Source organism: Calidris pugnax, unplaced genomic scaffold (genome assembly GCF_001431845.1).
Source record: "Calidris pugnax isolate Ruff unplaced genomic scaffold, ASM143184v1 scaffold56, whole genome shotgun sequence".
Taxonomy (NCBI): domain Eukaryota; kingdom Metazoa; phylum Chordata; class Aves; order Charadriiformes; family Scolopacidae; genus Calidris; species Calidris pugnax.
In genome coordinates this window covers 7192339-7206689 of record NW_015090839.1, presented here as the reverse complement: position 1 = coordinate 7206689, position 14351 = coordinate 7192339, and positions in this window count along the sequence as shown.

Below are 14351 nucleotides of genomic sequence, written 5' to 3'. Positions count from 1 at the left end.
CACGGGGAGCGCCGGGAAAGCCCCCAGGGGTAGCGGCGCCTGAAAACACCCGAACTTGTCGGGATTTTATATTTATTTAAAATAAAATTAAAAAAAAAAATCCGCTATTATTATTTATAGCTGTAATCACGGAAACAAACAGAACCCTCCATTAGCGCCGGCGGTTCTTCCCCCCCCGCTTCACTCCCTCACGGCAATCCCCACAGCGGCAGTTTCTTTGGGTTCATTGTGAGCGGGGGAAAGAAAAGAGAAAAAATAAAACAACAAACAAACAAAAAAAAAACCCCAAAACATAAACTTATCGCCCCCGAAAATTTTTTTGATTCCACCCGTTCGAGCTTATAAAGCAACATTAATTGATAGGGCCGCGGCGAAGCGTTTCCTTCAATACCCCCCCCGGCAACGCAGCTTCTCAGGGCCGCGGGGAGAAGCCCAGGCGGCCCCGCTCCCCCCCGCCACCGGCCTCGACGGGCCCCGCCCGCGGTGCTGGCTGAAAATATTCGTTAATTTATTTTATTTTTAACTGGAGAGAAAAAGGGAGAGCGGAGAAGGGGAGAGCGGGAAGCCAAGAAGCCCGGTGCGGTGCCCCGGCCGCGGTGCTACCGCCTCCCCGCCGCCGCCACCGGGGACGGCGTTACCGCCTGCGGCTCGACAGGCGCCATTCTGCTGGCTGAGGCAGGGCAAACATTGTGGTGCCCCGCATGGGTGTCATTCCCTTCCCTGGGGCAGGTGAAGAGCCTCCCAGGCGCCACTGCCCAGCCTCGGGCAGGGCAGCACCTCACAGCAGCCATTTTGCTCCCTCAGGCAGGGCGGCAGCCTCCCAGGCGCCATGGCCCGGCCTCAGAGAGGGGAGCAGCTCAAAGCAGCCATTTCCCTACCACAGGCAAGGGCAACTGGCTTTGGGGAGCATTGCCCAGACATGGGCAGGATGAGGGACACACATAGGAGTGCCAACCACAGGGTCTATCTTTGAGCTGATTAAGCAACAGGAGTCCCAAACTTTCTGCCCAAGAGGCATTTCCTACCTAATGGTGATGCTCTTTGCAGTCATGGTGAGGCCTTTGTGGGGCCTTGGACCACAGTCCAGGGCTGGGAGAGTGCACTGGAGGAGACCAAAGGCAGTTTTAGGCAGGTGCCCAGGACAGACTGGCTTTTCGCCTGAGCTGCTGAAAGGATGTGGGCTGTCATAGGGCTATCATTTGCCCAGCCCCGTACCTCTGCTCTGCACCTGGAGGTGCCAGGAGGCCACCTCGGCGCCAGCTGTACAGTGGGCCCGCTTTTGGCCTGTGGGAAGGACACGTTACTGTAGTTCACCTAACCAGACCATTTCTAAGGTTTACCAGAATATTTCTAAGGTGTAAATCTCTTTGTGTTTGATGAAATTTAAAATTAGGGGAGAGAGGAAACTCAGGTGTAACATGATTAAACTCCCTTTACGCACTGGCCAGCATGGTTTTGACAGCATGTCCCCCACCTGCTCTTCAGCCCATGGGCACAGTAACCTGTTCCTGGCTCCTTCACAGCCAGCAATGAAAGGGTAAAGCCCAGTGTCAACACAACTGGTAGATTTTCACTGTGGCTTCCTGAAAACATGGTGAATGGGTACCTCAGGCTGTGTCCCTGTGCAAACACACGCCCTCAAGGGGAACCACAAGGGCTGTATGTAAAGGAGGACAGCACAGAGTTACCACACATCTGATGCCTCTTCTGCTTTTCTCAATCCATATATTCTCTTCCTTTCTCTTTTTCCTTGAAGCTGGCACCAGGTCTTTAGTACTGTCCTGGCAACACAAGTGGTGCTGGGATCATTGTATGAGGGAAAAGGATGAGTAACAGCGGGAAACTAAAGCTAAGTGATGTGGAGGGAGGGGACTGCTGGGGGTAGGGAGCTGTTGGATGCGTGTATAGTCAGGGCAACACTATCCCCCTGTGATCCCAGCTCTGTTACACGCGCTTCATGTGCTTAAGAGACGTCCTGTAAATGACAAAGCAGAATTTTTCCTCTGAAGTGAACTGATAAAATAGCACGTTTCAATGGAATATGGTTCCATCAGAGCTCCTCTGTCTTGCTCTCGAGACAGTCTTCATGCATAAAGCGCTGTTGTTTGTGAAGAGGAAGAGCTTTGAGGACTGATAGCAGCTGTAAACTCTAGAGTGGCCCTGCTTTAGCAAGTGCAAAGTCACATGTTTTCCTCTACTAAGGGCTTTTCGGAACTGCACGTAGCAGTGAGTCATGCTTTTTTGCCATACTTAAATTTGTGGCAGCTCACTTCAGGTCAGACAGCTTAATCACATGAATGGCCGCTGGTTCAGCTTTGGCAGTGCCAGTGGCATCTGACGGCAAACTTTTCAGCACCTGTGCATAGCCCTACCTGTCTTAACTCTAAATTAAATCTTTTGAACAAGCTATAAATAAACAAGGAACCAAACCTGGCTAGGTGTCCTTTGTCTGTGGGCAAATGGCATTAGGTGATGATGCCGGAGAGCAGTGTGTGATGATGGTTTTCATATTCTGCTTAATTAGAAATTAATTGGAAATTAGGGATATTCACTGTGGCCACAGACTGCAGCTGGTTTAGCTCATTCTTCTCCGTGCAGTGTTAGACTGTTCCAAGTGCACAGCACTTGCGTGTTTCAGCAGCCAAAGCAGTGGAAACCTGCTCTGCTGCACATGCAGGAGTAACCAATGTGCAGCATTGTGGGCTTTATGTTTGAGGGGTTTGTGTATGGTACAAAATATGTACTTGCAGGGATCTGCTGCAAGGCTCTTGTTGGGAGGGCTGTGTGACATGCAGTGATTCAGTGTAGTTATAAAATGCGATGTAACTGACATTAACCAAAACGTATTTTTCATATACCTTACAGAGAGAAACGTTTTTCTATACATAGGTTAATGCGATCACATAGCTGATGGGATGTGGCTGGTTTTGATGGAAAATAAGTATTTGATACTACATCAATATGCTTGCATCACTCTGGTGTGGCATATGTCTCATTGCACCCTGCCTGTACTTTTGGATCCCTGGTTTAAAAGCAACATTTAACCTTTATTCCTAAGAAAGAGAAGAATTACTTAAATATTAGTAAAGGTTGGTTTGCACCAAGCTAGTGACATCAGTTGGCAATAGCTGCAACACGGTGTTGAATGGATAAACTCCTTAGCAACATAACACTTGACAGAATGATGCACATGCTGATAAGTCCATTGAAAATTATAGGCTAGTTGTAATATAGAGCTTGAGGAAACCATGCTGAAATGCTTCTGAGACACTATTTTTATGCCTGCCATGTTAGAATTGAGTTTTAATGGACATGCAAGGTAGATGTACGCTGAACGTTATGAAGACTTATCTTCCTTTAGCCATTATGTTAATCCCAAACCAAACAAACTAAAGACACAAAAAGAGGAGGACAAAAATACCCAATAGGAAAATTCTAAGAAGTAGCAAGCTTGCAACAATCAGCAAAAGAAGAAAAAGACAGAGAATTAGGTATCATTGTACAATCAAACTTCTGTATTATGTCTATATTGTTGGTTGCTAAGTTTGCCATTTTTATTTATAAAGTATTTCAATTACTTATAAAGACTTAAACAGCTAATCAGTTAGAACTGACATACATTTTGGCTAAATACCTATAATTACAGTTGTTTCATACCTGAGCCCCTGTTACTGATGTTGTGTAACAAGCAGTCCTGATTGCTGACATCAGCCCACTTAATGTTCCTGCATTTATGTGATAATTAGATAAAATCAAATAAAGACTTTCTAGTAACTTCATAAAATACAGTAAATACATTTACCGAGATTAGTCTAGATCTAAAATATTATTTATGGTTTCATCTTTTTCTGACAGTGAAAAGGAGCATGAAAATACATAAGTGTTTTAGCTATGAAATTTTACTTTCTAAATGTATGTTTTCCAGTGTAACAGCATACAGGTCTGTGATATGTGCAGTGAGATTTGTTTAGAAAAAAACAGACAATTCAAGGCTTTGTGCTTGGAAGCTTTCTGCTTTTCCCAGCCCCATCAACTCTCACTTACACCCTTAGACCACCACTGCTACAACATGGACATTGCATGTTTGTATTGACCTAGAATGCTCAGAGGACCAAACTAAGGCACCTTTGTAAATGAACGTGTGGAAATTATGGTCTGTTTAGAAATGAAGCTTCAGATATTTTAGAATATCAGCTTATTCAGAAGATGCTTCAGATATGCAAGGTTAGAAAAGCTGACAAAAAAAACCTTCAGTCATTCTACATAAGCCGTGACTGAGTTGCAGATTTGGATTGAGTTGTAGATCTTTCTATTTAAACTGAAAATCTCAAAGCATCAATTTTTCAGTACATGCTACAAGTAAAATATATGGGTAACACACGGGTTGCAGAACATCACTTAATGTTAGAGCGGTAGAAATGGCTTTGTTGACTCCAAGGTGAAATTCATCGTAGAGCAGAGGGTCTGCAAAGGGAGTTTTTTCCTACATTAACCTGTCAGTCTGGGTGCACAGGGAGCGTGAGCAAAGTGACCACTCTGCAGCAGTCACTCTGTGCCAGTTGGAAGCCAGAGGGGAGGATGTTCTCTCCCAGCATTGGCCGCGTGCACCCAAGGTGACCACGGACTCCAGGAAGAGTCCGTAGTGGTTTGCATTTTCTTCTTCAGTCTGTGGGGTAGAGGAGATTAGCACTGCAGCCTGTCAGGCTGTATACAAACAGGCAGTCGAATTCCAGCCCTCAAAGCTTTCTGCTCTCCCCTGTTCAAATCTTTACTTCACTGACTGTCATTCAGTCGTACTAAAGCTCATCCCACTAGACAGTCCGTGATTGGGTCCTAGCCTTTTGGATCAGTTTGCTCTTAAGCTTCCCATAGTCTGAGTAAGCTGCAGCACTGCTTCTTTCCTTGACATCTCTGACATGTATCCTAGGCATCTGCTTTCTGTCTTTAATCCCTTTACAAAAATGGGTTCTTGCTGGCCACCTGCCGTAAGCCTGCAAGAGCAGCTTTGGCTTACCAGGCTTCTCATTAAAGCGAGCATCCTGAGCTCCAACTTGCCAGGCTCCAGTTTATCACTTCCTGGGCATGTGTAACACAGTTAAAGTAACACAACGCAAAGATTTCAAAGTCAGTCATTCTGTACCTGGACTAATACAGCTGTAGACAAAAATAACAAAACTTTACAGGTGCTTCTTCACCTCATCAGTCTTATATGTCCTCAGCATTCAGATGAGAGTAACTCTCATCTGAAATCTTTGCCTTCCCTATCCTGCCCTCACAAGCTTTTCCCTGAATCATAGAATTTCTCTTCTATGTATCCATTTTCTTTCTCCTTCAGCGGATCCTGCAGTTAAGCAGAATCATTCTGCTTTGGAGGTATGCCCATCTGTTCTGCCCCGGCATTCTTTGTCTGTGCAAGTTACCTTTGCGTGACCCTGCAGTCTTTCAAACTGTGCAGTTTAAAAGTAGTCCTGTTAGTTCCTGTCCTCTTTCCAAATCCTTGAGAAAGGTCGGAAACAAATGGTTTCATCCAGGATATGGCTATTTCATTGCTTCAAAATTACTTTTGATTGTTTCTCGTCAGGTAGATTCATGGCAGAGCCATGATGAAAAATACCCAATTTTGCAGACTTTAAGATAAAAAAAAATGGAATAGCGGTTTAGTAAAACCAGTGAGAATTTAAACATTATGCACAGATTCTCAAGACTGTCACATGGGCATTTCCATATCTTGTGATTTTACCAGGAAATTCTTTATATTTTTGTTTGCCCAAAATTTCTGGTTTTTGGAAGCATGTGGCTACGTGAAAACACCAGCTTTCAATTTTTTCAGAAAATTCTCATGTGAACATAACCATAGAATGGCTGCATTGGATCAGATGTAGCTAATCCAGGATGCAGTGCCTGACAGTGTTCAGTAGCAAACTCTCAGAATCTAATAGATAGGGAAAGTACAATGTGATACTACTGTGGTGTCACTTCCACGTCTAAGCAATCAATGGTTTAATGATTTCCTGAAGATAAAGTTGCAGTGAGGTCATGTTGTGACTAGTAACCACATGAAGAGTTTCCTTCCGTATTTTTTCTAGGTTTTTTGGTACTCCTGGCCCCACAAAATCCTACATCAACGAATTTCACAATAAGACTATGCAGCATTTATTCATGTTACTTTTAAACCTGCTGCTTCACACTTTCACTGGATGCCCTGTAGTTCTTCCTTATTCACCTTCTTCACGTCCTTCTTTACAGGTCTTTGTTTCCAAGCTGAAGAATCTCAATGTATTAAACTAAGACTGAGTAAGAAACCATGTTATCCTTCTGATAATTCTGACTTTTTTTTTCTTGTGTGAATCTGTTGTAACTTTGCTATATTCCTTTGTAGTGAGTTCACTGTAAGGCTATTATTATATGTGGATGCAGTATGGACTCATTCATTGACATGGAGATACTTCCTGTTTTCTTCTCTGTCCCATCTAGCAATTTTTATCATGTACCACGTGTCATTACTGACTATTGAACTGATATTTTCAGAGGACTACACAAATACTGCCAAGAGCTCCTTTCTACACAGCTGGTTAATTTAGGGTCCCTCTATGTAGAGATCTACATACATCTATATATGTAGAACTCTGTGTAAGGGGATTGGGTTTTTTCAGGTCTGTTATTTTGCATACATCAACATCAGGTTTGTCAGCCATTTTAGTGGCCACTTAGTAAATGTCTTGAGATCTTTCTGGAACTCTCTATAATCACCTTCAGTTTTGAAGAGCTTGAATATTTCAGCAACAGTCTTCCTTTTCTTATGGCACTCCCTTTTTTCTCGTCATTTATGAGTGTTCTGGACAGATAACTAGAATGTACTAGTAACCTACTTACATATTTTTCATCAACATGGTAAAAGCTAGACATTTGTTCCTGTCCTTTAAGCAGAGAACCTACCCTCTTATACCAGGACAGCTTCCTTTCAGAGCCTTTGGTGAAGAACCTTATCAAATTTATTATTTTTTTTAAATCTGCCATACACTGTGTAGCCAATGTATGAACATTGATTTTTTTTTTTCGAAGTAGTCCTGGAGTTACTAACTGCTGTTTGCTCAGAAAAACTGAGGGGGGAAGGGGGGAACCAAATGCTCAAATTTAAAAAATGCATAAACAGGATCCTACACATATGTTAAAAATTGTTATTTTAAAGCCTGATTTGTAACTTTTCAATGACTAGTGTTGGCAATGCAACTAATTGCATGTAATTGATAGTGCTTTAGTATTTATTTCCCTTCCCATTCTGTATAGCTTTTATTATGTATGGCTACTTGTTGTTAGGGAGGAGGTGCCTCACTGAAAACCCATTTCACTGAAATAAACCCTAAGATTTACTCTGAAATTGAAGGGGATTTCCGAAGTTCCTGGGCTTTGCATTAGTCCTATGCAGAAGGCAGAGTGTCAGGCACTGTAAGCCAAAGCTACTTTTCCTATGCAAAGAACTGAATGGTGTGGAATGCTATCATTAATAGGCACTCATAGTATTTGAAGATAAATGTAGAGAGGGAAACTGTAAGCATACTTATAAATATAGAAGGCTTAACTATACCATTAATCTACAGTCACCAAAAAAGGACTTCATTCAATCACAGGATTTGAGGATACTGTGTTTCCAAAAGTAGCAGGCAATATAGCTGCTAACCACAGTTGGACCTTCCAACACAGCCTTGGGATCTTGAAGCGACAGATCCTCTCTGTGTCCATATCCTGCTCCAGGTTTCCCATGTGTAATACCAAATGAGATGGACAGAAATACCAGGAAAATGCAAGGACTGAGATGGTTCCCAGTTACTCTTATTGAGTCCCCAATGGGACTTGTCCATGTACCATGGCCATCATTAGCCATTGAGTCCTGCTTATGGCACTACCTAATCCTGACATTGTTTTAGTAGGTGGAGGTCATAAGACCTATAGCATATATCTCTTAGAGGCAATCCTAAAACTGGGGATATTGAGAATACATGTTTGCTTTCTTACTGTTTGTGCCTTCCCTGCTATTGCTTTTGTATCACAATTTTAAATATCAATATCTATACTTCACTGCAGCTTGCTACTTTGATAGAGAAATGTACTTGACTCCCTACAGTTATTGCAATTGGAGGGGGATCTGATTAGGATGCTTTTCCTAATTAAGTGATATCACCTAAAGTGAGTTTCCCTACCATTGTCTCACTGCAGTGTAAAAATAACAACAGAGAAGAATCATTTGGTTATTTTATTTTCCTGATTAAAATGTCTTTACTCATTCATATTTTACAGGCTAAAATTCCATCTTAATGAAAGACTGAGGGTCAGTTTTCTAACACAGCTAATTATGTGTCCTCATATCCCAATCACAGTTAGGGCTCAATTTCGCTGAATTCAGCAGCAGCACGTCTCAGTAGATCCATACGTAAGGAGGAAGCCCAGGGTGGATATTCAGCTACCAGGGATCAAACAAAGGGTCCTTCAGAGGGGTTTTTGTCCGCAGTCAAGCCTGGGAGAAAGCTAGGTATCGTCCCCTCCCCAGCCAAATGCAGCATGTAAGTGGGTCTTCACAGTGTGCCTGAACTTCTTTGACTTCAGCTGATTCCATAAGATCTGTGTATTTCAGATCCAATTTTTATGTTTCTGCTTTGCCAATAAACCACTCTTTCCTCAGGGGAAACACTTCTGTAGAGTTTTCTCCCCTTCTGTGCTCTTTTTAAAGGTCCTGATGAGCCCATATTTGACCAAAATTCTGCTCTCCTAACTGATGCAGGTAGTTCCATTGAATTGACTGGCCAAATAAGAGGAGATAAAGCATCTTTTTGTATGTCTCTTGTTAGTAAATACAAATAAGATAGATGAGCTCTGTATTTTATCAGCACTCAGTCATTGGTTCCCCATCTTATTAAGGGTGTCTGTTCCTGAAGTTGCATAGGAAATGTTTTAAGACCTTAAGTTAAAAATGCATGATCCTAAAAAAGATGTTTCTCCCAGGAAGAGAAATAGTTTGCTATGGCAAAAGAGCTGTTTTATTTAAGAAGATGCTGAAAGTTAAATATATTTCTTTCTGTTTTTAATGAATTGCAGGCACAGCTGTTGGACCCAAGTATACACTGTAAATAAAATGTATAATCCAAGTGCTGCAATTCTTGCAGCCAAATGCCATATTTATGGAAATCATGCCCAAAACAACTTCAAGACTTCAAGATCAGGCCCAGTTAGATAGATTTTCTAAATAGATTATGGTGTGATGTTCGTTCATTCATTTATTGTTTGTTTACTTGTTACACTAAAATTTATGTTGCTTCGGTTTCTTCTGATAATTGTATGCAGCACAGTTTAAAAAGCAATTTCCTTTATACTGTTATAAAACTTGAAGCGGGATTTGCTATTGTTCGTTCATTTCATTCTGACTAGTTGTACTCCGTGTAGAATACTGCATCCCTGCGCTGCTGTCTTCTGTGCCTTTGTGCCTGCGTGCTTAGCCATTAATGGAAAAATAGACTTTCCTGCAGTTCTGAGTTTTCTTTCTTCTGCTTCCTTTCCCAGTTCTGTTGTTTTTATTGATTCTATTACAATAAGTAACACACAAAAGAGAAGATTAGGGCAGAAAGATTTCCCCAGTCCATCAATAAATTTCCTAGGCTTCATTAGCTGTAATTTCTTGAAAAGACTTAGAGTTACATTTACATTATGTAAATAAAATGTATAATCCAAGGGATCAGCTCTTTCACAGTCAATAATGTGTACCAAAAATAATTCAGCTGAAGCCAGTGGCTTAAAATTTGTACGAGAGAGCAGAAAACCAGGCTGGTGTACAAAATGGTAAATTCTTGTCACTTCTGCTTAAGCAAAAATCTAGAGAAAGACAGCTGTGAGAGTTTTGTCCAAATAAGAATTTTGATCCTCAGCCAAGGAGCATGAAGACGACCAGAATTAAGAACCAGTATTTTCTAGATAGAAGTGTTTGATAGACTGCTCTGTGCTTGTGATTTTTTTTTCCTCAAATGTTTTTCTTTTCATTTGTACACACTGCGCCAGATTCTCTCCTCATTAGCAGAAGACAGTTTTGCCTGTTGAAAATGATGACAAATGCAGTGATTGAAACTCTTTTTAAAAATTGCTCATACAGTATGTCCTTTTGAGCCAAAGTCTAATCTCAACTTTCCAGAACTTCTCATCATTCCCTTTACAACTTTGTCTGTCCAAAGGATTAAAATATTTTACCTAAACCATTTGACCTTTCCCTGAGATAGATTTGCTTTCAGAAACAATGAGTTCAGAGACAATTCTGTGACTACTTGAATATTCAAAGTTGGCATTATAGCACTGACATTTTTCATGGACCACTTTTCATAAGATTGTCCTCACAGTTACGAACACTGGGGTCTTTACAAGCAAGCAGTGTCACATTCACAAATGTTTAATTGAAATATGAACATGAATGGCACAATTGTGCTGCTGGTCAGTTCTGAATATCTCCTGTAATAGGAGCATTACAGAATTTGAAGGCATATGCTCTATTGTAGTAGTAGTTTATTAAATACAAATGAAATTTCAGAGAGGCTAAAGAGCAGTCTTTGAAAATGCATTTAATTCTGCTTTCAATTTTTGTTGCAAGGGGTTTTGAGTTGTTTTGTTTTGGTTTTTTTGTTAGTTTGTGTGGGTTTTTTTTTTCAAAAACGAGCAAACTAATGATACAAGGTAGTTGCCTCTTAAAGTAGGAGTCCTTACATTCCCTCCTCCTAATTAATCCCATCCCCAAACCCCATTCACTGTTGCAATAAAGGTGGCCCCTGTTTGGTTGGGTCTGGTACATTTACAACTGAGGGGCAGAAAATGTCCTAATAGTACTTATATGCTGTTATAATATGAAGAGCAACAAACAGTGAACAAATATTAAATAGTGGCTGAGGAAAATGCATTGTCAGGATTCAGAAGGTTCACAAGAAAGCTGCTCTGCTCAGCGTGGCTTTTTAGACAAAAGATTTTTTTGTCTTTTGCCTCCCCTAATATGTATCCTGGTTTAAAAACAAGCATCTGATCTTGGAAGCACTGCTTCTGACCTAAAAAACCACCATGTATTTATAAATATGTACACTGTGAACAATAAATCTCAAATTAAAAAAAATTACCTTTTAAAGAAAATACTGTATTCTGATGTATTTAGTGATAGTAATCCACAGGCAAGCTTTGGTGTTCTTCACAGAAGGGAAATTACAGTTACTTCTTTGGGAAGAAAGCGTTTTAGACAGTTCATCTCGGCTGTTAGGTGAAATGGGAAGCTGTTTAGTGCCTTTCTGAGACTGTAAAATATAGTAAATTTTACATGCTTGTTTGAAATGCATGATGCAAAGAGTCTTAAGCTTTTAAATACATATCTTGTACAATCAAAATTATATTAAATAAATCAAATGCATTAAATATGGTTCTTCTCCATAGCAAGTAACTGGCCTTACACAAGTAAACTCTGCAGCTTGCTCTGGGCCAGAACGTTAGTTGAATAGTTGCAATAAGAAGAGAGAATCAGATGCTATTTAAAGGCATTAAGCAAAGTGTAGATGATTAATACAGGTAACTCAGCTGTGCATTCAGTTAATAAGGAAATAATTGTTATAATGTAGCACTTCATTATTTGTAATGCATTAAATGGAGATTTTTATATGATGCCTTTACAGAGCAGACAGTTCTCTTGCGTAACAGATAACTAAAGTACACAAAAATTACAATAAATACAGGAAGGCTGAAAGATCTTTTAAAAAGCAATATGTATGATTTGATGATTAAGAATAGATATTAACACCCCCAAATGCTAAGCAAATAGGATTACAAACCACACTGTTCAGCGGTTTAATCTCTGTTTTTATGTAAATCGTTTAAAATCTCTTCTCTCATGTGGGAAAGACTGAAATATTTTGAATGACTAAGCTATGTATTTTCTAGTTATTTTCTTCATGCAGAGTGTGGGAAATGTTTATTCTGAAGCCCAGATGAAGCACCGATGTGAGAAACGTTGTAAAGCATCTAGTGTTGACTGGAGCTAATTAACTGCGATGCTCCAGTGTTGTTCTCAGTTTTAAGCAGGAACACACAGCACAATACCTTTTATTTTGCTGTTCAATAGATTTTTGCTTAAAAACAGATGAATTCAATATCCTTACAATTTTAACCCTTTTTTCCTTAAAATGGTCTTAGTAGATACACTAGAAATATTTTCAATGACATGTTGCTTTTTATTTTTTAAAATTAAGCATAATTTGGTAAACTTGCTCTACTGTTGTGCCCTTATACATGTACGTGTGAAAGATACTACATTGTGATTGCATTTCCAAATCAGAGCTACATTTTTTCAGATATGTACACAAAGAAAACAAGCCTAGACATTGAAAAAACTGAAAGAAAACCAGTGATTTATTTCCCCTTCTTCTCTCATATAGAACCTAACCTTGAGTCAGAAGTAAATGCTGTTATCCCCTACGTCCTACATGTTCTTCTGTATATCTGTGGAGATACATACATTCAAGGTGTTAGAAGCTGGAATACTAAAAAGCCATTTCAGTGCTATAGAAGCACAGGCATTTTGTTATTGTGCAAATCAGGTTGGTTTAATATTGAAAATGTGTGAAATTATTTGCCTTTAGTTGATGCCACTGAAATTTTAATATCTAAAGAAAGTTCAGTGCAGTGAATATTTAAAACAAACCAGCACTTCTAAATAATTTGATTAAAACATTTTCCATTGACTACACACCACACACACACACACACAAAAATCTCTGTAGTTTTTCATCTGACTGGCTGCAAAATTATCTATCAGCTCTTCACACCACTTCCCAGATCCTTTATCCTTGTTTGAAAAGTGATGGTTTATTTTTGCTACAGTTTCCTCATTCCTGCCCATACTGACTCTAAGAAGCAAAATCAGAACAAGATATTCATCTAAAAGCAGAGTGTATAAAACAAGTCATCTAAAGGTTTTAAATTCGGGAACGGTTCAGGTCTCCATCACGTCTGAGCCTGTCCCCTGGCTGCAAAGGGAGCTCTATCCCACTTGGAATCAGTATCTCTTGAGGCTGTATCTTGTGATCAGTCTGTGCTCCCCGCTCTCACTGCCCCCCTGGGGCATCAGATTCTCCTGATGCTGAGGAGGGACAGACAGTTGGCTAAAACACGCAAAAACATACTCCGGAGTGGAAACGCCAGAGTGAAGGCTGTCAGCTGTTGGACTGTGAAAGAAATCAGTCCCAGCTGAAATGCTCTGTATATTTTATGCTGACGGTAGGTAGGACCTAGCTGCTCCCCCATCCTTTCTCTCCATCCCCTGTTATGCCCCTCAGGCAACCATGACATATTCTCGGACCCCTATGAAATCACACTTCTATAAAGTGGAATTGGAGCTGAGAGGCCTCTTCAGGCTGGGGGTCAGTGAGAGCATACTACATCTTTTGTTTCTGTTAGGCTGCTCCTGCTGCTTATAGGGATTTGAGAGCAAAGAGAGGAAGGAGAGACTTGTGACTGAGATGTTAGCTGCATGGTTTGGCAGGCTGCTTTCTCCTTCCCTGTCGTGCTACAGACTTCCAGAAGAGCCTTGAGCTTGTTTCTTCAACTCCCTCTAACTCGGTTTTCTCATCAAGATCTACCCTTTTTCTCCCTCTTTTTCTCTGGTTGAGGCTGGGGCTGTTTCTGGGGTTTAGGCACTGCAGTGAGATGATTAAGTCCTGCTTTATGTATACATCATCATCATCTTTGCACCAGAAATAGGAAACATCACAGGTCCTATGTGTGACGTGATCATCCACGGAGAAAGCAGAAATTCATTCCAGTTCTGATCGCGGTCAGTTTTTCAGTGTTTTTCAGTCCACAGAAGAACACGCGATGAAATCCCACCTTGTGGGAGGTTTCCACAGGGGTTAAGGAGAGAATAGAGCCTGCTTGTAATAAATAAGTATCCAATTACCTATTTACATTAAAGCCCTTTCTGTGGTGTTAAATATTCAGAGAGAAGAATTCTACCCTTCAGCACAACCACTGTATTCCAGTTCTTCCATATTCTCCTGCCTCCTCTCTATTTTCTCTGGCTTTTTATGCTTTTCCTTTGTTTTTTTGCATCTTCCTCTTTTTCTGCAGCCATTTAAGTTCCCATTACTACCACCTGCATTTTTTACGCTGCCTCCTTCCTCTCATTACCTGCTAAGGTTTTGACAACAGAGTGACTAAAATTAAAATGGTGTCTGCAATGGGAAAAGGAGGTGTGCTCGGTTTCGTGCTTTCTGAAGGCACTTAATAAGGCTTGTTATATTTTTACTGGATGACTGAGAGTTGGAGGCATTTGAAAACTGTGACTGTGA